The following is a 27887-nucleotide window of genomic DNA, read 5'->3' as shown; positions in this document are numbered from 1 at the left end:
CTGGGAGGATTCCACATGCTGCGGGGTAACTAAGCCTGTGTGCCGCAACTACTGAACTCTGGGGGGCCCAGAGCCCATGCTCTGCCGCAAGAGAAGCCGCCGCAACGAGAAGCCTGCGCATCTCAGTGAAGAGTAGTCCCTGCACCTAGAGAAAGCCCACATCCAGAAATGAAGACCCAGTGAAGCCATAAATAAATAACTATATTTTTATAATTCCTTAAAAAAATAAAAAGAATTATGATTAAATGTTTCATACTTCTCTTTCCTGCTCAAAATGTTCTCCGAGGTAGACCTAAAGAGAGAGAAGTATGGAGTAAGGAAGCATTTACTGGGAAATGAATTGGTATGAAAAATCATAGAGGTTTAAGTTTAGAGATAAGGCGTATTCATATTCAAATTTCCAAAATGAATTTTGCCACTGGGTATAATGTTTATAATAAAATGTGCCCTTTGATCCACTTGAGTGTAGGCTAGGCGTAGTGACTTTCATCTTTATTGAGAGGGTATAGTCAAGGAAAAAACAAAAAGACTACAGTGGGGAAAGCTGGCAGATACCATTTTAAGCAAATTATGAAGGTTAACAACATCAGTAATAATTCATGCTGATGTCATGTACCCCTTGATACGATGTGATGAGCAGTCAGCTTACCTTATGTTTTTCTCTCAAACCTTTGTTATTGTTGTTGTTCAGTCACTAAGTCTCAAGTCATGTTGTCAGCCTAATCATGAGAAAAAATCACACAGCTAAACTGAAGGATAGTCTACAAAATAACCACTACTCCTCAGCATTGTTACGGTCATGAAAAACAAGGGAAGACTGAGGATCTCGCACAGATTGGAGAAGACTAGGAGACCCGATAATTTAATGCATTGTGGTGCTCTGGATGGGATCCTGGAACAAAGAAAAGACATTGGTGGAAAAACTGGTAGAATCTGAATAAAGTCTGAAGTTGAGTTAATCATCATGTACCTGTGTATTATTCTTCATTTTTGTCAAAAGCACTATTCCTACATAAGATGATGACTTTAGCAAAAATTACGTTATGGGCATACGGAAACTCTCTGTACTATCTTTGCAGCCTTTCAGTAAATTCAAAATTATCCCCCAATTAAATATTTATTAAACACCTATGCATATATACACACCCTGCAATCAAGAGTTAATTACAATTTTAAAAAGAGTAAGAAAGACTAATTACAGCAATGTTGTTGTCATTGTGTTCAGTTGCTCAGTTGTTGACTATCACTTGGTGTTTTAAGTCTAGGCATTGAGACTTTAGCTGGATTAAAAGTGTAAGCAGTTCAAATGAGACTTTTATTTATATTTTATATGCAGAATAACAATGATAATGCCTCATGAAAGTAGTGTTACTCAGTTTTTCTCCCAATTTTTATTTATTGAATGCTGGCAAGACATAAGGAGCTCTTTAAAGCATTACATTTATACATAGAGGTGCTGATACCTACAAACTTATCATCAGACCTGGAACCAGACTGCAGTCCTTCTGACTCCTGGGCTCGAATCCTTTCAAACACAGCTTGGAGCCTATTAGACCTTTTCCACAATTCCATGGGGCATGTGAGCTATTGAGTGGGAAGATATCTTTCTCAGTGGAATTTTGAGAAAACAGTCAGAGGGCAGTATTCAGCTTCTATGTGTGTTTGTGTGTATGTGTGTGTGTGTGTTTGTGTGTGTGTTAGTAGCTCAGTCGTGTCCGACTCTTTGTGACCCCATGGACTGTGTCCTCCTGACTCCTTGGTCCATGGAATTCTCCAGGCAAGAATACTGGAGTGGGTTGCCATTTTCTTCTCTAGGGGATCTTCCTGACCCAGGGATCCAACCTGGGTCTCCCGAACTGTAGGCAGATTCTTTACCATCTGAGCCACCAGGAAGCAATGGTCAGAAATGTGGGCATTTTTCCATCCTGATTTGTAGACCTCATCGTCTGTGTCTTTGATGGGGATTTTGATTACCCTTTTTACATCCCTCTGAATGTGCTCCTGGTTAGTTGTGTCCGACTCTTTGTGACCCCATACTTTATAGCCCTCTAGGCTCCTCTGTCCATGAGATTTCCCAGGCAAGAATACTGGAATGGGTTGCAATTTCCTACTCCTTTTACAACTCTGCCTAGTTTAATTGCTGGCATCATCAGAGTTGCGAATTAGTATAATAACAAAATTGCTTTCAGTGTTCTTTTTCAGGTTGATGTAGAAAGTTTCTGAGATGACATTTAATGATCTTCATATAATCCTTTTTGTGTGATACCCAGGAAATTAGTATAGGCTTGAGTTAGTGATTTGATTCCGGTAAACAGAATACAGCAGAAGTGAGAGGCTACCACTTCCAGGATTGGGTGTAAAAGATTGTGGCTTTCATCTTGTGGGTGTTCCGGCTCTCTCCTTCTCTCCTGGATAGCTCAGAGCTGGGGAAAGGCAGCTTCAAGTCCTTGAGGCAGCCCCGTGGAAAAACCCACAGGGTAAGGAAGTAAGGCCTCAATAGTGACAAGAGCGAGCTTGAAAGGGGCCCTTCTTCAACACCTCCTGACCCAACTTAGTTGTTACTGAAGGCCATGAGAAATCGTGAATCTTAGCTATCTAGCTAGGCTATTCCTGAATTTCTGATCTGCTGAAATGGCGAGTCTGTTTTTTTCTTTTTCTTTTTTATTGAAGTACAATTAACCAACAATGTCATTGCTAGTTTCAGGTATATAGTTAAGTGATTCAGTTAAATATATATATATATACATAAATTCTTTTTCAAATTCTTTTCCATTATAGATTATTACAAAATATTGAGTAGAGTTCCCTGTGCTATACAGTAGCTCCTTGTTGTTTATCTGTGTTATAGGCAGTAGTGTTTGTATGTTACACCCAAATTCCTAGCTTATCCCTCCCCCCACTTTCTGCTTTGGTAATCATAAGTTTGTTTTCTATGTCTGTGAGTCTCTTTCTGTTTTGTAAATAAGTTCATAGGACAAAGAGATTATTATACTAAGTGAAGTAAGTCAGACAAGGACAAATACCATATAATACCACTTACATGTGGAATCTAAAAGTCTACTAGTTTTAAGCTGCCAAATTTTGGGTAGTTTGCTATGCAGCAGTAGAGAACAGTCTCTCTATAAGGGCTGAATGGGGGAAGGGCACAGATTTTAACCAGGTGCGTGCATTTAGTTTATGCTTCATGTGTTGCTACAGTTGACTATTCTCTTTTTTTGTGATACTGCATATATGCAACTTATTCTTTTACTCAGTTTTATCTGTTTGAGAGTTGTGGTATGTAATTTTCTTAATTATCTAGCAGTAATTGTGAAGGCCCTCCTTCTCTCATTTGTTTTTGTTCTACTCAAGGCAAGCTTTGGGACTACAGAATTAAAACTGAAAAACGAGCTTCAACTTTGCTTTTTGATTGTTAAAATGTTTTGATGAGATGGAAACATGTTTTTAAACATGTTTACTTATTTATTTGGTTGTACGGAGTCTTAGTTGTGACATGTAGGATCTTTGTTGCAGTGCACCGTCTCTCTAGCCGTGGCACACAGGCTTAGTTGCTCCACAGCATGTGGGATCCTCCCGGACCAGGGATCAAACCCATGACCCCTTGACCACCAGGGATGCCCCACACATGCTTTATATCTAATTTTTTTCTTGAAAAGTTTAGTAAATCTCCTGCCTTATATGCACTTAGAAATATTGAAGGACAACATATAGAAGCATCTCCATTTATAAGAAAACCAGATTAATACCTTAATGGGCACAGCAGCTTATGTGATACTTTGAAAAATGCTTGTTCTTTTTTTTTTCCTATAATAATTAAATCATCTTTGTGTATATTCAAAAAAATTAGATATTATTCTTTTTTTTGAATTTCACATTTACAACTCTTGGGTTTAAAGCCAGATAAAATGTCTCGCTACTATTTCCATGTCATCTGCCTATATATTCATCAATCTGTAAATAAACTCATAGGTAAATATATACATACATATTTACCTATAAATATGTACATATGTATATACATGTATAGTATGTATACAAGTAAGTGCAGGTCATGCATGTTTTTGTTGTTGTTGTTCAGTCACTGAATTGTGTCTAACTCTTTGTGACCCCATGGACTGCAGCACGCCAGGCTTCCCTCTCCTTTAACCATCTCCCAGAGCTTGCTCAAACTCATGTCCATTGAGTTGGTGATGCCATCCAAACATCTCTTCCTTTGTTGTCCCCTTTTCCTCCTGCCTTCAATCTTTCCTAGCATCGGGGTCTTTTCCAATGAGTCGGCTCTTCACATCGAGTGGCCAAAGTATTGAAGCTTCAGCTTCAGTATCAGTCCTTCCAATGAATATTCAGGGTTGGTTTCCTTTAGGATTGACTGGTTTGATCTCCTTGCAGTCCAAGGGACTCTCAAGAGTCTTCTTTAACACCACAGTTTGAAAGCATCAATTCTTTGGTGCTCAGCCTTCTTTACATCCAACTCTCACATTTATACATGACTACTGGAAAAACCATAGCTTTGACTATACAGACTTTTGTTGGCAAAGTAATGTCTCTGCTTTTTAATATGCTGTCTAGGTTTGTCACAGCTTTTCTTCCAAGGAGCAAGCATCTTTTACTTTCATGGCTGCAGTCACTTGTCCGCAGTGATTTTGGAGCCCAAGGATAAAGTCTGTCTCTAAATCCATTGTTTCCCCATCTCTTTGCCATGAACTGATGGGACCGGATGCTGTGATCTTCACTTTTTGAATGTTGAGTTTTCAGTCAGCTTTTTCACTCTCCTCTTTCAGCCTCATCAAGAAGCTGTATAGTTCCTCTTTGCTTTCTGCCATAAGGGTGGTGTCATCTGCATATCTGAGGTTATTAATATTTCTCCCAGCAATCTTGGTTCCAGCTTGTGCTTCCTCCAGCTTGGCATTTTGTGTGATGTAATCTGTGTATAAGTTAAATAAGCATGGTGACAATATACAGCCTTGATGTACTCCTTTCCCAATTTGGAACCAGTTCATTTTTCCATGTCCTTTTCTAACTGTTGCTTCTTGACTTGCATACAGATTTCTCAGGAGGCAGGTAAGGTGGTCTGCTATTCCCATCTCTTTAAGGATTTTCCAGTTTGTTGTGATCCACACTGTCAAAGGCTTTAGCGTAGTCAATGAAGCAAAAGTAGATGTTTTTCTGGAATTTTCTTGCTTTTTCTATGATCCAGGGAATGTTGGCAATTTGAACTTAGGTTCCTCTGCCTTTTCTAAATTCACCTTGAACATATGGAAGTTCTCAGTTCATGTCCTATTGAAACCTACCTTGGAGGATTTTGAATATAACCTTACTTAAAAGGCAAAATGGTTGTCTGAGGAGCTCTTACAAATAGCTGAGAAAAGAAGAGAAGCAAAAGGCAAAGGAGAAAAGGAAATACTCATCTGAATGCTGAGTTCCAAAGAACAGCAAGGAGAAATAAGAATGCCTTCCTCAGTGATCAATGCAAAGCAATAGAAGAAAACAATAGAATGGGAAAGACTAGAGATCTCCTCAAGAAACCAGAGATACCAAGGGAACACTTCATGCACTGATGGGCACAATAAAGGACAGAAAGGTTATAGACCTAACAGAAGTAGGAGCAGAGGATATTAAGAGGTGGCAAGAATACACAGAAGAACTATACAAAGAATATCTTAATGGCCTTGATAACCATGATGGTGTGATCACTACCTAGAGCCAGACATCCTGGAGTGTGAAGTCAAGGGGGCCTTAGCAAGCATCACAATGAACAAACTAGTGGAGGTGATGGAATTCTAGCTGAGCTATTTCAACTCCTAAAAGATGATGCTGTGAAAGTGCTGCACTCAATATGCCAGCAAATTTGGAAAGCTTAGCAGTGGCCATAGGACTGGAAATGTTCAGCTTTCATTCCAGTCCTAAGGAATGGCAATGCCAAAGAATGTTCAAACTACTGCACAATTACACTCACTTCACATGCTCACAAGGCCTGCATATACATATTTATTTCTTCATTGCCTTGTGATTGTAGCATATTAAAGATAATCAGAATATCAAAAATTCTTTTATTTCTATATTATAAATTAGAAACACATAGCACTATTTTCTGGAAACTTTCTTAAATGATAGCATATATCAGTGTGGAGAAGATAGGATATGTGGTCTCAAACAAATCTTCCCAGATAATTCTGCTGTTCAATCACAGGTGGATAAAAGTGACTCTAAAGAAATTGTGTCTTTCCTCTGAAATCATATATTTTTATAAATTTGTGTTTTTTTTAAAATTTGAATTCAGAAAATACACACTAAGGTTTATTATTATGGAACACTTGTGATGGAACGTACTGGAGATATTGATCTTAGATTTTGCCCTCACAGAGCTTTCAGGCTGGTGGATGGGACAAACAGAAAGCAAATTACCTACAGTTTTTGCTTTATGTATAGATAGCCTCTTTCAACTTATGATCCAAAAGAATAGTGACTCAAGTCTGCCTACCATGACAACTGGCATGAGCAGGGAAGTATGAACATTTTAGTCCCACATTTTGGCTGGATTACTGTCTTAGTCAATTCGAGCCACTATAACAAAATATCAAAAACTGGGTAATATACAACAGAACAAGAGAAACTTATTTTGGAGGCTGGAAAGCCAAGATCAAGGTGTCAGTATGGCAGGGTTCTCATGAAGACCCTCTTTCTGGTTGTAGATCACTGATTTATTCCTGTGTCCTCACAAGGTTAAGGGGCAAGGGATCTCTCTGGGTCACTTTCTGTAAAGGCACTAATCCCATTCACGAGGGCTGCATCTTCATGACCTAATTACCCCCCAAAGCCTCACCTATTCACACCATCACCTTGGGCATGAGAATTCCAACATATGAATTTGAGGGAGATACAAACATTTACCATATGATGCAATCAGGGAGAGTTTGGCTGAAAGAGGTGACTTCTGTATGGAATTGTACTTCTATGGAATTGAAGGTTAGGGATAATAGGGAAGAAGAAGGACTCTCCACAGAGACAATAGCTCATGGAAAATGGTCTTTGCTTTTATACAAATTGCTACTATCAGTTTCACACTATTATTGTTTAAATATGAATAATGAATAAGATAGCACTAAAAATGGTCTTTGCTTTTATACAAACCTGGTTTTAAAAGTCTCCAGGTCTCCTTCATCTCCTAGAAAGAGCATTTATTGGGTTCTATCTTTTAAAAAAAGGTATTTGGAAGATTTATTTTATTTTAAGACATTGAATGGAATCATTTTCAAGAAAATATCTTGAAAAAATCAGGGAGGAAACACTATACTAAAAATGTGAAGGTAATTCGACAGCAATTTATTATTGATCTAGCTTTGTAAATTTAGTATTTTTCTCCTCAGTCTATCCTTATAAATACATTTCACATAATATAAATGCAGATAAGTAAGTTAACTGAAATGTATACATTTATGGTAAGTGTTCACTAAGATTAAAAATAAAATAATTTGTTAAATTAAAAAAATTGAATTTGACTGATTAAAAATCACTTTCAATGAGTGTTTACAAGGCTTGATGCCTTTCATGTTGTGATGATATTGGTCATTATTAATTGTTATGGTCAACAGATACACAAGGAAAGAGAGTTTTAAGAAGGGGCATTATGATGATGATGGAAATAAACGTGAGCTCATTGGAAGTGCAAAGTTGTTTGAGTATAGGAAAAATTCAAAAGGACACACCAAAAAAATCATTGAACACACGATGCATGTTATTTAGGTAGTTAATGCATTCTTATCTCAGCAAAAGGTAAGGAATGGTTATAATGAATGGTTATAGGTAAAATAAAAACTATTCATTTAAAAATACTCACCATGGTTAGAAAAATCAGCAACAGTGTGAATGCTAATACTATCTCAAGAGAGGAAAAGACTTTGAGAAGGTAGAGATGAAAGAGCTGATGATGAAAGTTTTTTTTTTTTTTTTTCTTTTCTGGAAAAGTAGAACGATTCACAAGCTCAAGGCCAGTTATCCTGTCTATGTATCATCAAATTATGTGGCAGTGCCTGCTGACTGCTGAGGAAGTGATTTGCTGTAATCCTTTTCAAAAGAGACATTGCCCACATCAGCAGATTTTCCTATGGATGGAATAGTCTCTTTGGAGAAAAACTATGGCCAAAGAGGCTATTGCAAAAGGAGAAGAGTGTGTCTTGTTTCAAAGCTTCAAAAGACCAAAGTGAAAGTGAAAGTGAAAGTGTTAGTCACTCAGTCATGTCTGACTCTTTGCAACCCCATGGACTGTGACCAGCCAGGCTCCTCTGTCCAGGGATTTCTCCAGGCAAGAATATAGGAGTGGGTAGCTGTTCCCTTCTCCAGGGGATCTTCTCAACCCAGGACCAAACCTGGGTCTCCTGCATTAGAGGCAGATTTTTACGGTCTGAGCCACCTGAGAAGCCCCTCCAAGGACCAAGGTGCACACTTATTTCTTGGAGATGTAATTGGAGCCTACAAACCAGAACCCCTTTCAACACTGTAGGCTTTGTGTTTAAGCCTGTTTCTAGAGTTGGTACAAATGTCAGAGAAATACAATTTGGAGAAAACAAGACTAATCTTTACTCTCCCATTGGAAGGTATTAAAGTTTCCACTGAAACCTCACCTTGTAGCTCAGACCCCAGCATGACCCAGTGGTCTCTTCTTGAATACTCTGTTCCAGATTCAGCTCCCTAAGCCTCTCGTGCTGGCTCTGTATCCCTGTGGCTAAACTCATACCTATGCTTGATGAATTCTGTTTTCTGTTGCACTTCATCTTGTCTTCTAGTTTTGGTGTCTTTCCTAATATCCTGAATCACAGTTTCCTTAACAATGCATTTGAAACTAATGGAATATGTTTGAGGAGGGTGCACACGATTCCGTTTCTCTCCATTGGATGATAAAAAGGCCACTAAATAAAAGTGCACTTTGCATAATTGAATTAATGATTTCTACAAGCCATTATTTTTTTGTAAGAGGCAGTAATTTTTCATATCATTTGCAGTGAATGTTCTTCCTATATGATCTCAGGAGATTATATAAACAATATAGTGTTTGTGTTATAAAAAGATACAAAGGTATGGAGGTAATAATCTTGACTAAAATACAGTGTAGCTATAGTCATGTGTGTATTATTTATAAGAGTAGAAAACATACAGATAAAATGCAAAAGCCATTGAGTAAGTCTTTTGACTCACAAACAGATGTGCTATTCTTTAATCTACAAGTAGCCTGAAAAGAGTGTGGGAGGGTGTTTATCATATTCCTTTTAAAGTTTCCAGCCCAAGTGTAAAGGGCTATGTAAACCATCTACGTTTTTGTCAGTAAAAATTATTTCATCCCTTGCTAAAACTCAGTCAGCTCGAGAGTGAAACAGAGCAACTGTTAATACTAGAACTTTGCTTGCTCAGTGGTTGAGGTTATAGTGTAGTGAAAGGCCTCTGCTGTAATACAGGAATGGTCTAATACTTGAAGATGAGCTAAGAAGTATTTGTGATGACTAATGTACTTTTGGTCATTTACTGTCTAAAAGTGAAAGTGATTTATGCTAAATTACTCCACACCAGCCATCTTCAACCAACCAAGTTGGCAACCCACTCCAGTAGTCTTGCCTGGAGAATCCCATGCATAGAGGAGCCTGGGAGGCGACACAGTCCACGGGGTCGCAAGAGTCGGACATGACTTAGTGACTAAACCACCACCAACAACAACCATCTTCAACCAACCAAGTTAGAGCCTTACTGAAATTTCAAGGAAGAATAATAAATACCCCAGGGTTGATCAGTACTGTTATGGAGGCAAAACCATCAACACAATTTGTTGAATGAGGGAAAAACCAAATTGTGGTAGCTGTTTGATTCCTTTCATCACTCTGATTCCTACAATTCCTATGTTCCTGTAGTCGATCCTGTGAATTGTAGCCTCCTTGGTCTCCTCAACTCGGGCAATCCGTATGGTTCTAAAGACATCCTCCCACTTTGTGCTGCATTCTGGAAACTCCCCCAAGGCCCTCTGAGGAGCACCTTGGCCTCACCTGGTTCCTGTCCTTTCCCTCAGGAGTGACTATTCTTCACTGCCTCCTGCCTAGCATGTTCAGAATGGTGGTTTCCTTTGTTTGTTTTTGGTTGATTCAATTAAGAGGATAAATTCAACCTCTCTTACTCTATGCTGGTCAGAAGTGGGAGTCTTGTTTTCTTTGAGTTCGACAGTTGGATACCCCTGGTTTGCAATAAAGTCATATCAGATTTATTATGTTTAGTGTTTGCATGTACAGCTTTTTCAACATCTTTACTTTCAAGTATTTACTCTGTCTTTATAATTATCATGTGTTTCTTATAAATAGCATTTATTAAACTTTGCCTTTTCATTTTGTCTGACAATTATTGATATTGTGTTTAAATTTATGAAACTACTATTTGTTTTATATTTATCCATTATTTAATATGTTCTTCATTTTTTGCCTTTTTTGGGTGATTCAAATATTTTTCATATTTAATTGTACCCTTTTTTGTGTGTGTATGTGTGGATATATACCTCTGTATGTGTGTTTGTGTATATGCTTAGTAACTACTCTATAATATAAATAAGTATCTTTAATTTATCATAATCCACTTTTAAATAATTGGATACTTTTCATGAGTCTTAGACATTATGGTCCCAGTTTTTGTGCTCTAATGGCATTATATTTTACTTCACACATGTTACAAACACCAAATGCATTATTATTTTTATTTTAAACAGTGAAAAGTTTGAAAAGATATAAGGATATGTATAGTTTATAAATGGAGAAGGAATGGCAACCCACTCCAGTGTTCTTGCCTGGAGAATCCCAGGGATGAGGGAGCCTGGTGGGCTGCCGTCTATGGGGTTGCACAGAGTCAGACACGACTGAAGTGACTTAGCAGCAGCAGCAGCATAGTTTATAAAAGATATTTTATGTTTCTGATGTTCATCATTCTTTCCTGTAGATCCAGGGTTTAATCTATTATTTTATTTCTGCCTTTTTAAAGCTTTTTTTTTAATAGTACAAATAGTCTAGAAACAAGCTATATCTGATTTTTGTCAATAGGAAAATGTATTTCTTTTTTATTATTACAGATACATTTTGCTGAATATAAAATTCTAGGTTAATTTCTTTTTCCTTTTTTTTCTTTCAGCATTTTAAAGGTGCCGTTCCTCCTTTTTCTGCCTTCTTTTCTGTTGAAAAGTCAGACATCACACATATTTTTTTTTTTTTTTTGGTATCTTTTTTGCAATGTATCTTTTATAACATATCTCTGTTGTAATGTATCTTTTTTCTTCAGAATGCTTTCATTATCATTTCTGTTCAGTATTTTGTTTATGATATGCCTATATATGCATTTTCCTTGGATTTGTTATGCTTTGGTTTTATTGAGTTTCTGATACCTATGGAGAGGATGATTTTCTTGAATTTTGGAAAGTTCTCATCCAATGTTTTATTACATATTTCTTTTTTTCATTTTTTCTCCTTCCTCTCCTCCTGAAATTATTTTTGCATCAATGCTGACTGTTTACTATTGATCTGCAGAGAGGGACATTTTTTCCTTTTTATATTTCAGTTTGGATATTTTCTATTGTCCTGACTTCCAGTGAGCCAATCTTTCCCTCTGTGCCCACTGTGAAGCTGTGAATTCTTCATTTCTGGTAACATTTTTCATTTCTCTCTTTTCTATAGTTCTCCTGCAGGGTTTTACATTTCTCCCCTAAAATTCCTCATCTCTTCACATGTGGTCCATCTTTCCACTAGATCCTTTGGTATTTTTATTGTCATTATTTAATAATCCCTCTTTGATAATTCTAACATCTGGATACTAGCATGATTCCAGAGATATCTTTGCATTTTATAGCAAAGTCACTATCTTTTTGAACTATGGAGATTTTGTCTCCAGTTTATAGTTCAGCTGCCAGCTCTTTCTGCATTACAGATAATCTCTCTCTGCCCTCCCCCTCTGCTTTTAGCTTTGCGAGGGTCACTGCAAGCTGCCTGGGAGGCTTTCTCTCCGTTCCTCTTACCTCCAGGCTTCTGAAGTTGCCTACCTTAGTTTCAGTGGCTGCCACACTGGAGGCTCTCTCAGGAGAGTCCTCAGCCCAGCTGTCAGCCGTAAGTGTATTACAAATGGGGACCTGTGTGTGGAAAAGGGCCTTTGGGTGAGTGTGGATTTGCTCTCTGACAGGGTCTTCTTGGCATTGTATCTGTCAGGCCAGCCTTCCCCTGGTCATTAGAAGTTCATTCAAGTTGTGGCTTGTTTCTTCCTCCTTATTCCCTTTAATAAGATTATTATTAGACCAATATAAAGACCAATACAGTATACTAATGCATATATATGGAATTTAGAAAGATGGTAACGATAACCCTATATGCAAAAACAGAAAAAGAGGCACAGATGTACAGAACAGAATTTTGGGCTCTGTGGGAGAAGGCGAGGGTGGGATGTTTCGAGAGAACAGCATCGAAACATGTATATTATCTAGGGTGAAACAGATCACCAGCCCAGGCTGGATGCATGAGACAAGTGCTCGGGCCTGGTGCACTGGGAAGACCCAGAGGAATCGGGTGGGGAGAGGGGTGGGAGGGGGGATCGGGATGGGGAATACTTGTGGATCCGTGGCTGATTCGTGTCGGTGTATGACAAGAACCGCTACAGTGTTGTGAAGTAATTAGCCTCCAACTAATGAAAATAAATTAAAAAAAAAAAGATAATTATTCTCTTTCCATTCCACGAAAAGTGAGATAGTGAGGTGATATCTGGGAGATAGTGAGGGACAGGGAAGCCTGGCGTGCTGCTGTTCATGGGGTCGCAGAGAGTCGGACTCGACTCAACAAATGTGAGAGCGGGCATGTTTCTCACCAGAAATAAAACAGGATTTGTTAACATTTTGGAGTTGAGTCAACTAGGGTTCTTTGCCTTCTCAGCACTCTGGTGGATTAAAAACACAAATAGTGCAATAGTTTATTCAGCTTGTTTTGGTGGTCATGCCAAAGGCAAAAGTCCTTTGTGATGTTAATATAAAAAATCAGAAGAAATCCCTCGAATAGAGTTATAAAAGGGTTTCCAGTGACAATTGGTGCTTTCTCCAATGCCACTGCAATGCCGGCTATAGAAAGTCTATCAGTTCACTATATGTGTCAGATATTTATATTTATCGGTTCTAAATGCATCAGAACAGAAGGCAAGGAGTGGCCTGAAATCTTGAAAAAGAAAAGGCATGAAAAAAAAAAAAAAAGAAAAGGCATGAAGTTGGCTGCCCTGGTGCTGGAGAACAGGAAATAGAAAACAAGGCAGTCTTGTCCAGGTAAACAGCTCTGCCAAGCACATGCAGCTTTCTTAATCCATTGATTAATGTATTATTTGATCAAGGTGCTTGTTAATTTAATGAAAAATTTATAAAATATTGATTGCGGCATTTTATATGGATTTTTTGCTGGAGAGATCAGCATGTAAAAAGGCAGGGAAGAATAAATTTTTGTACATGTTGTAATAGAGGTGTCAGTGCTGCTAATTTTACTGCCAAGGCTCCTGAGCATACGGTACACTGGGAGAGCAGAGAGCTGCCTGAGAACTCCTTAAACCACTTTCAAATGGAGGCTGACAGTCACTTTGGTGCTGGTCGGGCAGATGCAGTTAGTGTTAGGACCCAGGGTTAGAGAGCCATCCTGGGACACAGGATGGTTGTCCTAGTTTCCAGTGGGTGGAAACAACTGTTTCCAGTGGGTGGATGATGGTCCTCAGAGATGCAACGCCAGGGTCCCATTTGCAGTGGAAACCATACAAGAACAGGTAAGGAACCGAGTGAGGATTTTTAAGGAGAAAAATGCAACTTGGACAATTATGGATAACTTGACCAGCGTCACCAGACAGTGATATGTGTAGCATAAATCAGATGTTGGTTTGCGTTCTGATAAGTGTCATTTTCTGAGAATGGAGAATTTCATGAAGCTAATATCGGTAAGTAGTTTTCCCAGTAAATACCAGCTTTAAAAGCCCATCTATTTGAGCTAGGAATTTTCCTAGACTTCTTAAATGGGAGAGGCTATTTTGTCTAAGTAATATAAATGTTTTATTTCAATTCAATTAGAAAAATCACTAAGCATCTAACAGTGCCAGGCATGCTGCTGGGTACTGTGGTATAAAAATAAATAAGACACAGTCCTTGCACCTAGAGATCCCACAGGTTACTAGAAGAAGAAACCATGTAAATAAATGTTAGTATGCAATATAAATCAAATTCCGTAATGAGGAACAATCCTATGGTTGAAATGAATGCATCAGGCTATTCAATGTGATAGCATCATTACTTAATGATTTGTTTTGTTAATTCAATAACCATTTATTAAGTAGCTGTGATGTCCCTACTTCAATGTTGATGAGAAGTGTATTTCAGTCCACGTTAATCAATCTAAGCCCTTATGTCTACATTTCACCCTTACATGTACATTTCACACTTTCATATATAGCATTATTCCTGCATTCTCTTACATTTTTACTTCATTCAGTGAAATGAATTTTATATCATCTGATCTGATACATATTGACTTTTTCACTGGAAAAATTAGAAATGATGAATGAAGCACTTTTTTAAAACTAATTGGTTACAGGAGATTATATTTAATTTCACAATGAATTTATACTTGAGCAAGGTTTAAAGTGTATTTTGAGGTAGGTGAAAGGAGGCTTAATGTATATTTGAAACATAAAGAAAAATATGGGAAAAATAATATACAGCTTGTCCTATTAAAAAATATTTAATGAAATAAATTTCACCAGGAAACAAAAGTCAAACCCATGTTCTAGCCTGAATCAATATGGAGAAACACAAAGGAAAATGAAAATGTAATTTGTCTTTGGAATTACTAAAAAGTATTGAAACTAAATAACTGACAAAAGAGAAGCTACAGCTACTGTCTTTTCAAAGTGCACTTCTTATGATTTCAGAGCAATCTGAGAAGGTCAGGGCCTCTCATTCTCACTGACTGCAAAGTAATAGAAGATAAACTCTAATTGTGGGATTAAATGAACATATGGCCAGTGACTTTCCATGAAGAGAATTAGATAGAATTCTTAGAAGATAATTTTTATCAAAGGTGATGAAGAAACTGAGAGCTACTTTTGTTTTTCTTTTTTTTAAAGGAAAATTGATATATAAATATATATGTATACATATTTATATATAATATATAGTACTTATATATTAGGATACAGCATATATTGTATGTATGCTCTCAATTATTCAGATTTTTATTGAACCTTAGATACACCTTTTGAAACTAGAAGATTTAAAAACACTTAAGCAGCCTACTTCTTGCTGTTATTAAATGATCTGTATCAAGGGCATTTTTATCCTTTAATATTCACACCTGTATTGACACCTGTGACTCAGGTAGATTCATCCCTCAGCCTGAATTCAACTGACCTTCATGTTTTTTGAACGCTATTACAGACCCAAAGAGAATTTCTATGAGTCTGGCTTTTGTAATTTTCTGAATAAAACTAGGACCTTTCTAAAGATTAATAATTAGACATAGGAAACATTCTAAAGACTGGCAAATCAGTTAAATAAACATGTAAAAGTACAGTAGATAACACATGCTTACCTTTGGAAGTTCAGAGTCCAAATGAAGCACCAAATCTAAACTCCAACTGGGAATTCAAGCTCACAGAGCCCCTAGTTAAAAAACGGAGAACATATGAAGTGGGTTTATCCTTTTCCTTCCCAGTTCCATTACACATCAACGTTGTTTTACAAGGAAAATAAATCCATAGTTGCAAAGCAAATAAGAAGTGATACCAGTAGCACAAATGAAATTGTGAATGATTTCCAGAGAATAAGTTCTTACTGATAAATAATCCAGACTAGGAGAAAGTGTACAGGAAGTCCAGCACTGTCAAAGGAGATGTGTTGGGTATGTTGGGAAAAGCTCCAAGTTCAGTCAGGAGGCATGGGGGTGGGGAAGAACTGAAACCAGTCGTCAAGATAAGTATTTAAAAATCTGTCGGCTAACAGGACTCTAGTGGCTTTTCTCCACTTCCCCACAAATTGACTGACAGCAGAGGCGTTTCTTCCTTAGCTTAAGCCAGAGAACATCTTCCTAAAGAAGTTAAATAAACTGCCTAAGATGGTCTAGCCATTCAATGTGACATTTGTCTCTTGCGACAGAAGCCCAGCTGACTGTACATCAGACTGTACAACCGCAAAAACGAATGTAAAAGGAAAGACGTCTCAAGTCAGGAGAAAAACATGCTGAAATACCCCATTCTCAGAGTAACATTCTTGTTATTTTGGCATTTAGGTAGCCTGCTTACCTTCTGGCCACATATCCTTAAATCATTCCTACACGTTGACACATCCTCACCTATTTACACAAAGACAGTAAAACAGCCTGCTCATTTCCAGGGAAAGCCTTTTTGAGGAAATAGAACCAGACCTACTCAGAGAGGGTGCAACACAACAGCTAAATTAATTCATCAATCAAGTCCTTATTCACAAGTATGATTTGCCAACTAAAGATCAGAGAATTAAAAAAAATTAGTTCTGATTTTCTTAAATGCAAAGGATGTCAAGAAACAAGCTAAAGAAACAGAACAAATGACTATAGAGGAAAAAGAAATAGTTCAATGAAGGTAAGAGAACTTAAATATTCTGATTACATTCTCAGAAAGATTTGCTTCAATATTGAATATATTTAAGAAGAAGGAAGAAGAAAGGAAAACCAGACTACTACTAAAAATAAGCAAACATTTTTGGAACTAAAACCATTTTTTGTGAACAATTACAAAGGAAGTAAAACATACCAAATTAGTGATCCATTCTGAAAGATAATGTTGATAAACTCACAAAACATTGAAAAAGAATTAAATAGATGAGTAGAATAGGGATGGATTATTGAAAATCAATTCAAGGGCTCTGATTTTTTTTTTTAGGAGTTGTAGAAAAGAGTGTAGGGAAAATGAAAATGTGGACATAATTTAATACATTACATTTAATGTATTAATTTAATTTAATTTAATACATTAATTTAATACATTAGAAAAATTTTCTAATACATATTTTGTCCTAGTCAAAGAAAGGTAGTGCAGGTCTTCAGAATGAAAGACTCACCTACAGATGATACCTCAGAACTCAAGGGGTAATGGGAAAGTTGCAAAACTTTCCAGAGAAGAGGAAAATCAGGTTACTGGAGGATGCTAAATGCTGTTTTAACAATAGGAACCTAAGAAAGGCGAAGGTTCCTGACTCTAGGTAGTTGAGTTGACCACAGAAACAAAGGAAGATTTATAAGTAGTACTGCAACACAATCAGATAGGTACTCATATTAGCATAAGTGTAAAAGACCACTAGAGTCCTGGCCCTTAGGTACTCAGAAGAGACTTCACAGAGAGGGTGCTAATCTGACCTGGGTCTTAAAACAGAAGTACAAGTTCACATTAAGTGTCAGAAAATCAGAAACAAATACAATGAACTGCTTACTTTCCTGGCAGAATCTTCTATCTTTTACTTTGATATCCAAGTTTTCTTTTAGATTTCTTTCTCATTTCCCTGTTTATGCTATCTTCTCTCCACTATAAGCTCCTTCAAACTTCTTGTAGTAAGCAGATCATATAGCTTCAATAAATAAAAATACTTAGTTTCTTAACTTTAAATGTAAGTAGTGGAAAGTTTATATTTTTCAGGGAACTAAATAATATTAGTTACACATGACTTTTAAGTTTTTATGGGAAGGGGGTCCTCACTCTTATACCAGAGGCTTTAGTTCATAGTTTTGGTGATTTAATGACTTAGATGATATTATCACTGGGCACATTGATCAACCAAGACTCTCCAACAAGGAATGAAATCTCCTCTAGATTAAATATTTAAATATAGGGCTTTCTATTTGTGCCAAAACATAGAGAGAAAGAAAGAAAAAGAAGGGACAACTCATGTAAAAAGGATTAAAGGAGGCTGCAATGACTGTTCTTGAAGCCTGCCTTGTCATTTGAATGTTTATCAGAAAACAGAATGGTGAAATCTGAAAACAATACAGTATTTTTTTTTCATTTTCAAAGACCATGGATTTCTATAAATTATTTTCAGATAAAGATGTTTTAAATTGATGACACAGAGCAGAAACAGTCTTAGTGAGTCAGTAAATTGATGAGCAAGCTTTCCTGAGTACACCGTGTATGCAGGACTCCATGGTGGCTATTTTAGGGAAGAAATTGTCAATATTAATGCTGATGCCTCCCTTTGGGAATAAATTGGTGACAGTCAGAGTTTCCAAAATAAAGCCAAGCCTGTTTCAACATTTTTATGTTATAGGTTCTTTTCAAAGTATTACAATATTTGGAAATAAGGGTTTATATTTTAATAATGCAATTGAACTTAGGGTCAGAAAAAGATAGACATTCATTTTATATTACTACTTGTTCTGCTCCACATAGCATTTTGAATAAAATAGAACATTTGAAGATCCTCTGCACCCAGTTATATTGAGCTGGACTTCTTAAAATTGATTTTTATGGTCTTTCATTTTGGTGGCTTCAGACCACTCGAAAAAAAAGAAAAGCTAGTGTTTGGGGGCAAATGTGCTATGTAGCTTCATCCTTTACCCCAGAAATCAGAAGTACCTTTCTTGAAACCTAACTGCAGTAGTCCAGCCATCAGGAAGTCTTGAAATTTATCCTGGAGACCATTTTCTGTGTCTTTGGCAAAAAGCTTGGAGGCTTGTTTGAGATGGCAAGAGAAGATTTGCACAAGGCATCTGATTCTGAGAAAACGGATTACTTAAAGGTACAAGAGAAGGGTTTTTAGTCCAAATAGGGATTTAGAAGACCTTTTCAAGTGTCTCCATTTGAAAAATCCTTGTTGGTTTCAGGTTGATAACCTATCTCATCATTTGGACAGAGAGCTCAATCCCTTCTGCTCAGAGCGTTCAGAAATCTGACCTACAAAGAGCCTGGCTCTACCAATGGACGGTAATGTTATGATTTCCTTCCCCTTCACCCACGCTCTGAAACAGTGCTGGCAGATTTCCCTTCTGTACAATGAGGCTGCTGACCTTGATAGTCTCAAAGTCCTCTTTCAGTTCTAACCATTGAAAGGATTTTCAGTTCACTTTCCACTTTCTCCCTCATAACCCGTATTTACTAACATTTTTTAAAGCTGGAGCATAATCGCTTTACAATGTTGTGTTATTTTCTGCTCTGCAGTGAAGTGAATCAGCTAATTTTGTTGTTGTTGAGTCACCAAGTCTTATCCGACTCTTTTGGAACCTCCATGGACAATAGCCCACCAGACTCCTCTGTCCATGGGGTTTCACAGGTAACTGGAGCGGGTTGCCATTTCCTTTTCCAGGGGACCTTCCACACCCAGGAACAAAACTGCATCGCCTCCGTTGGCAGACGGGTTCTTAACACTGAGCCACCAGGGAATCAGCTATGTGTGTACAAGTATCCCCTCTTCTTGGACCTCCCACGGCCCCATCCCACTCCTCTAGCTCATACACAGAGCGCCGAGCTGACCTTCCTGCGCTAGCCGGCAGGTTCCCACTAGCTATCTATTTTACACGTGGTGGTGTATGCTAACAAATTTTAAATGGATATGCACTATTCATTAGTGTAATTGTTTGCACAGCTGCCTGAATGTTTGTATGTTTGTGTTCCTATTGTCTGATTTAAACTAAGAACTTCTAGGGAAGCAGGAACCGTGTCTTATTTGCTTGATCTCAGCGCCCAATCCACTGAAGCATATGTTATAGGAAAAAGATGAAAAAGTGTGTGTGTGTGTTTATAGATAGATTGATGTTATGATTTGCAAGTTCAGAAACACATAAAATGTCTATGAATGTAGTTATGGGAGACTGGCTGGAAGTAAACAGGGACAGAGAATAGAGAGAGAGAGGGGACACTTATTCTAAATCAAGATTTCCATTTTCCTAGACTTTGCAGTGTCTTGATGTTTTATCCAAATACGCCAAAGTAAAGGAAGCAGAGCATAAATCTACCTGCTAACATATTTTACATTTATGTCATTTGCTATTTTTCCAAAGTCTGAAAACTTCCAAGGGTAGAGCCATTAATCTGTGACTGAAGAGGCAGAAGGACTAAAGAAAAAGAAGCCTGCTACATCTCCTAAAAAAACAATTTGATGGGGGTACAGAGAAGGCCTCCAATTGAAAGAAAAGAATGGATACTTCCACTCTTCTTACAGAAATTATTTTGCAGAGTTATCGTTGCGGTACTTCAATTTGATGAAAAAGTCCATGATTTAGCACTAAGCATAGAGTGCCGTGTCTGTTGGAGTAAAAAATATGTGAGAGAAGGTCAGAGGGTCAGGTCTAGTTAATTTCTCAGTTTTATGACTCCTTCTCCCTCCAAGATTGCTGTACCATCTATCACCATCATGTTTGGTCAGTATGATTCTAATAGTAGTAATGATGCATTTGGCAAGTGAGACAGTTATCTCATGTGAAAGCTGACTCAGATGACTGACTGTCTTGCATTCTTGTCAGTTGCTTCAAGTCTTACCTCCAGGGACATGCCATCTATGAAGCATCTTCTGCCTTCCTGCTTTCTATGTTCCCCCTCTAGTCTGGAAGAACTGCCTATCACTTGGCAACTGTGTGTCATTGTATCACCTCCTAGTTTTGTATATCTCAGTGAAACAACCTCTTTATTTGTCTGTCTTTAAGTTTCTTGAGAGTATGGCAGTGGGGTGTGTTCATTCAGGACACATCATCTGTCCCTGGCTCCAGGATATTCACATGAAACATGCTGAAAATGTGGTACATAAGTGATAGTCTAGATGTGCCACCTCCATAATGATCTAATTTGATGTAACTTGTACTGGAATACCCATAGGCATTATACCCTGAGATATTCTTTTTCCTTCATACACTATTTCGTTGACTATTTCATAATACTTTGAAAATCCCCAAGATAACTGGGAAATTTACTCACAGAAACAAGCTATTTCCATTTACAAGGACTCCAAATGTAATACTGGAATAGTTTTCCCTCCTGAAATTCACCTCTTTTACCTCTTCAGAAATATTTTATATGGTTTCTAAAGCTCTTTAAATAAATACATTTTACACAGTAGAAAAAGGAATGTAAATAAGTTAATAAATCTCTTGAAGGAGACTAACCCAAAGATGGCTCAGTGGTAAAGAGTCTGTCTGCAATGAAGGAGATGTGAGTTGGATCCCTGAGTCAGGAAGATGTCCTGGAAATGGCAACCCACTCCAGTATTCCTGCCTAGGAAATCCCGTGGGCAGAAGAGCCTGGCAGGCTGCTGTCCATGGGTTCACTAAAAAAGTCAGACACGGCTTAGCAACTAAACAACAGCATCATTAGAAAAAAGTGTGGTTACAACTTACGATTAGAAACAAATTTCCAAATCCATAGAATCTACACCAAGAGTGAACCCTAAGGTAAACTATGAACTTTGAGTGATTATCTCCTGGTCGTCCCCCAAGTTCACTGACCTCTATGCGAGGTGTCTGCTTTCCTCCCTGAATTCTTTCCCAGACATGGAGGACGTTGAGAGTACTCAGGTATCTATAGGAGAATTTGGGGGATTATTTCTACTAATCTGTCCTGTAATCTCTGTACACTTTTTGAGCACCTTCACCCACGTTAATGCCCCAGCTTCCATTGGTCTGAGGTCCAGTATCTTCTGTGCTCTGTTCTGTCAACATAAGGCAAGACTTCTGGCTTCTATCACCCATAGCTTATGAAAGATCTCCACTACCAGGACATATTTGTGAAAATAAACCAGTTATTATCTTTTTGAGCACTTTATTCAACTGGTAAACAATAATGAAGGCTTCAGGAAAACAAACAAACAAGGCTTCAGAATTATCTGCAATCATTGTATGCATATTAACCTCATATCCTAGATTCTCTGATTCAGTTTGTATTTCAACTATTTCATTCTTCTGTCCTCCAAGGTATCTGATACTTAGAATAAATGTATCAGTTTATTCCACAAATATGGTTACCAGATAATCATAGGTTACACCAATTTTGAACCTGATTGAGAAGGGAGGTAAAAATGCAATAGCCAGATGTTTTAGAAGGAAAACATTATTGAATAGAAGTATTCTCCAGATATGGTTTCAAAGGCAGAGGGAAAGTGAGTGGGACAGTCATCATCATTAGCAAATAATGCATGATTGCCAGATTTCTCAAAGCTAGCCAAATATTGATTGGAAAAAAGTTTTTGAAGGGCAAAATCAAATAAACTACTCTCAAATGTTTTAAGATATTCAAAAGCTAAAATTTAATGCTTACAACAGATAGTTGCATCTAATGTTTAGAACAGATACCTTCCAGGGCGTGGGATGGTGTTTTTGAAAAATAATATCAGCTTTGGAAGAAGAGATGTTAGTGATTTCAAATTCCGTTCTCCTACTCAAATCAATTCATTTTGGCCATCACAACTATTTTATGAGCACCCACTGGGAACAAAGGATCAACCATGCTCTTATGGCGTCATAGTTCTTAAGCTGCGGACATGAAGTAAGGCAAAACATTCTGTAACTGATGGTACTTCCTTGGTGTTCAGTGTAGGATCCAGGCAGTTTCAGTGGGCTCTGTTTTTAACAAACAGCCATTGGTATAGCCTTGCTTTCATTCTCTGATACTCTATTGAAATAAAGTTTGGCTTGGTAAAGATTGGCTTAAAGGAATTGCCTAAAATTTTATTTCCTTTTGCTCTCTTTCACATTTCTTACTTTATGCTAAAAAAGTGTCAACATTCTAACCTAAACTGAAGAAGACACTAACCCATGCTTACCTGTGTTTGAGTCTTTGCTAGGTTGTAATAAATGAGTCATACTTTTGGTGGAAGGAATTTCCAGATAGACTACAGAATATAAAAGCAAATTGCATGAATTCTGCCATCAGAAATCTTTATCATTTAAACTGTTTATCTCCTGCTATCATGATCTTTAAAAATTTTTTCAAAATAATAATACTTTGAAAATCTATATCTTCCCAGAAATTCACTAACTGAAAAAAAAAGGATATACGCCAAATGATATCCTGAAGATGTTGGAAAATTAATTCCTTAAAATTTTATATATGGTTTTTAATTTTAATTTTAATGTGAAAAGTAAGCCACATAAATAAAAACAAGCTATCTCATAGGTTAATGCACTAGGTGTAACAAACATGACTGGCTTGTCTCTCTTTTTGTGTTCATTGGTTTAAATGCTAAGACTATCCAAATCTTGTATCTGTCATTCAATGTTAAAGACTTTCAAAAAATATTTATCAATTTATTTGGCTCTGTTGGGTCTTAGTTGCACCACATGGGCTCGTTTAGTTGCCCCATAGCACTTGGGATCTAGTTCCCTGACCAGGGATTGAACCCATGTCCCCTGCATTGGAAGGTGAATTCTTAACCATGGGACCAGCAGGGAAGTCCCAGTAATAACAACTTTGATCACAGTTGAATAGACAACTGGCCCATGTATTAGAAGATCAATTTAAATTATAGTAGTTTGTCATTCATTTACTCAATTAAAATATACTTATTTGGAAAATACTTATCTTGATAACCAGCTGCCAGATATTGTATGAAGGATTCAGATAGAAGCCAGTGAAAGAGAAAGACTGCCTTCCCACATGATGTGTATAGATTAGTGAGAGAGATGTAAGAGTAAGTAAATCCATAATAATAATAAATTCTCTGGGGGGTGGAACTGCTCACAGTATCACTGAATATTTCTCTGAGGTAATAAACTGATACCTAAAGGAAGATTCAGCCATGCAAAAAAAAATATGTTAAGAGGGTAAAGAACATTCTGGGCAGAAAAAAGAAAGAACCTAAGAAAAATAATTCAACCATGGAAAAGCTTGGAGAATTTCAGCAACTGAAAGGAGGTAGATTTGATTGGAGTAGAGAGAGTAGGTGGGCCACCAGGTAAGATGATGTAGGACATTGCAGGACAAGAAAGTAATTTGCGACCCAGTTAAGTTGAAGTGAGAGAGATCAGATGTACTTTCACTTTATGTATCTGCTGTGAGAAATGAAGGAAGCAAGACGAAAACAGAAACAAAGGCAGCAGGGATCACATTTAGGAGGCTGAGAAAAGAATCCACTCAAAAAGTGATAGTGGCTTGGATGAGGATAATAGAAACATAAAGAAAAAAACAGATGTGAGATGTATTTTGGTAGGAGAACTGGTAGGATGTGCTGTTTGACAAAATGTGAAGCATGAGAAGGGGAGGAAGGCATGAAACATGTCTACCACGAATTTGGGTTGAGCCACTGTGTAGATGGTGGTGCAATTTACTTAAAACCTAGGAGGAGCAGGTTTGAGGATGAGGATCCAAATCCAGTTTTGGATGTGTTGGATTTAGGATGCACTTCAGACATCCATGGCCGCTTGTATATATGTCTTGAACTCATTGGTGAAATCTCAGTTGGAACTGTGTATTTGGGCAGCTAACATTGCATGTTCTACCCATAGAATTACATAATAGAGAAAAGGGAAAGTGTAGAGTGAGAAAAAGAGCAGACCAAGAGTTAATCCCTGAAGAACTGCATTTTGAAGCTGAGTCAAGAAACAGAAACTAGAAAAAGAGACTAGGAGTCTACAAAGAGATAGATAGTATGTTTAAAGAAGCAGGGGATGACTCATGATGCGGAATGCTGTTCATTGCTCTGCTGGAAAAAAAAAAAAAAGCAGCTTGGATTTGGATTTGGAAACAAGAAGGCTTTAGTAATCCTGATAAGAGCAGTTTCAGTGGCCTGGGACAGATGCAAAGTAGTGGTAGAAGGGTGGGAAGTAAGAAGTGGAGACAGAACATATTATAAACAATTGTTTCTGGGAATAAAAATAATGTTGGAGAAGTTTGTAGAGACAAGTCAGAGTATTTTCTTTGTTTTATTTTAAATACTGGAGGCATGAGAGAGTGCTTTGAACTGATGGGAGGATGCAGTGGAAAAGGAGAAACTGATGATACCCCAGAGAGAGAAGAGATACTGAAAGAATAATGTTCCTGATGAACTGAGAAGTAGATGAGGGCTTTCCAGAATCTTTGGGAAAAAAAATTTACTCGTTTCTTTCTCTTTTCTTGAATGTTCGTTATTATTATTTAGGAAAGACTCTTCTCCTTTACCTTCCACACTCCAAATAAGTATTTATAAAGGAACAAATAAGTGTACACCTTACCTATATAAGGCTTCCCTGGTGGTTCAGACGATAAAGCGTCTGCCTACCATGTGGGAGACCCGGGTTCAATCCCTGGGTCGGGAAGATCTCCTGGGGAAGGAAATGGCAACCCACTCCAGTACTCTTGCCTGGAGAATTCCGTGGACAGAGGAGCCTAGTAGGCTGCAGTCCATGGGGTTGCAAAGAGTCGGACACGACTGAACGACTTCACTTACTTTACCTATATAAATATGTTTTCTTGTATGTCAGGTTGCTTTTGAGCCTGTTCATTCTATTGTTTTGTTTTGTTTTGTTTTTTAATTAAAATTTGTGCTAGAACATTATTTGTCTGTGATGCCATTAATATATCTTTAGTTTTTTAAATTTTTCCAGTGTTGTGTTGGTTTCTGATATACAACAATGTGAATTAGCCATAATTATAAATATATCCCTTCCCTCTTGAGCCTCCCTCCCTTACCCCATCCCACCCCTCTAAGTCATCACAGAGAGCCAGACTGGGCTCCCTGTGCTGCAGAGCAACTTCTCACCAACTATCCATTTTACACACAATAGTGTATATATGTTGATGCTACTTTATCCCTTTGTCCCACTCACTGTATCCCCCACTGTATCCACAAGTACATTCTCTACATCTGCATCTCTATTCTTTCCCTGCAAATAGGTTCATCAGTACCATTTTTCCAGATTCCATATATATATATATATTAATATACTACATTTGTTTTTCTCTTTCTGACTTACTTCACTCTGTATAACAAGTTCTAGGTTCATGCACCTCACTGGAACTGACTCAAATCCATTCATTTTTATGCCTGAGTATTATTCCATAAACAAGCCATAAGCCATTATGTTCTCCATAAACCATTATGGAGAATAGTATGGAGAGTCCTTAAAAAACTAGGAGTAAATCTACCGTATGCCCCAGCAACTCTACTACTGGGCATATACCCTGAAAAAAACACAATTCTAAAAGACACACCAACCCCAGTGTTCATTGTAGCACTATTTACTATAGCCAGGATGTGGAAACAACCTAGATGTCCACTGACATGAATGGATAAAGAAGATGTGGTATATATATACAATGAGTATTACTCTGCCATTAATAATACTCATGAATAAGATAGTTGGTTTACTATAAATAAAAAATAATCCTGAAGAATGTTGAATTATATCTCAAAAAGTGTAGCAGGAGCAATTCAGTTAACAATTGATAAATATTCATTAATTTATTTGTATATATTAGGCATTATGATAAACCATGCAAGAAATCTCAACTTATTTACTTATGGTGAACAATTAAGAAGTAGTATGATATTTAATAGCATGTATTTTGTTTGCTTCTGCTACGCTTGACTTCTAACACTCATTCATTTTTTTTCATTTTATCATATTTTATTATATATATATACAAATATACATATAATATATATATATCATTCATTCATGCTTAGATGCTCAGTCCTGTCCAACTCTTTGTGACTCTTTGGATTGTAGCCCACCAGGCTCCTCTGTCTGTGGGATTTTTCAGACAAGAATACTGGAGTGGGATTTCCTTCTCCAATTTTATATATATATGTATATATATATATACATATAAATTTTATTTTTATTAAAGTATAGTTGATTTACAATGTTATGTTACAGATGTACAGTAAAGTGTTTCAGTGGTATATATATATTTTTCAGATTATTTTCCCTTATAGTTTGTTACCAAATATTGAGTATAGTTCTCTGTACAATACAATAGGTCCTTGTTGGTTGCCTGTGTTAGATATATTAATTTGTTTATGTTAATTCCAAACCCCTAATACATCCCTCTTTCATCCCTTCCTCCTTTGGTAGCCATACATTTGTTTGTCTGTGTTAAACCTACCCATTAGAACAGGGTATGTGTCTCAGTTTATGTGTATGTACTTTTTAATTTGCATGCTCATTAGCTCACTCTTTCATTCACTTTTGTATGTAGCACTAACCCATAAATGATTAACATTGCTTACAGAGTTACTTAAAGCATACTAAATAAAATTAAATTAAAATCTATAATAAAATATCATTTATTTTAATAAAATTTTAAAGTGCATACATAAATAAAATGAGACACATACTCTATTCTTATGAGTAGGTTTAATTTTGGTGGGAAATTTAATTTGGAGGTAGGGGAGTAAAGAATAGTAATAATTATAACAGCAGGCAAAGCATTGTAAGTATTTAAGTGTATAATTTTTTTTTAAAATGTCTAAGGATGGAGAAAGCAATATTTTTAATGGAAGAGGAAGTAGCGTTTTGAGAGCTGAGACAAGCCTAAGCAGACTTCTGATTAAAACATTTTTTCTTTTTATTAGCACCATGCTCTAATCAACTGAGCTAAGCTGATACAACAAAAAATTTTTAAACCTCACTGATGGACTTCCCTGGTGGCCTAGTGGATAGGAATCCGCCTGCCAATGCAGGGGACACGGGTTCTTTCCCTGATCTAGGAAGATTCCATATACTGCAGAGCAACTAAGTCCCTGTGCCCCAAGTACTGAGCTCACACTCTAGAGCCTGCTGCCGCAACTACTGAAGCCTTGGCATCCCAGAGCCTGCTGCCGCAAGTACTGAAGCCTGTGCATTTGGAGCCTGTGCGCTGCGACAAGAGAAGCCATGGCAATAAGAAACCCACGTACCATAACGAAGAGAAGCCCCCGCTTGTCACAGCTAGATAAA

The 27887-nt window shown here is 37.2% G+C and overlaps 2 long non-coding RNA genes across 2 annotated transcripts; one reads left to right on the top strand and one right to left on the bottom strand.

Moving 5' to 3' along the window:
• Positions 1-16098, bottom strand: LOC122422569. Its single transcript, XR_006263873.1, has 3 exons — positions 15609-16098; positions 257-292; positions 1-145 (listed from the first exon to the last, which is right to left on the bottom strand). It is a non-coding gene; the product is annotated as an uncharacterized LOC122422569 (long non-coding RNA).
• Positions 12501-27887, top strand: LOC122422570. Its single transcript, XR_006263874.1, has 3 exons — positions 12501-13309; positions 18870-18969; positions 27524-27887. It is a non-coding gene; the product is annotated as an uncharacterized LOC122422570 (long non-coding RNA).

This window comes from Cervus canadensis, chromosome 20 (assembly GCF_019320065.1).
Source record: "Cervus canadensis isolate Bull #8, Minnesota chromosome 20, ASM1932006v1, whole genome shotgun sequence".
In the NCBI taxonomy this organism is placed as follows: domain Eukaryota; kingdom Metazoa; phylum Chordata; class Mammalia; order Artiodactyla; family Cervidae; genus Cervus; species Cervus canadensis.
This window is presented reverse-complemented; position numbering and strand designations above follow the sequence as displayed.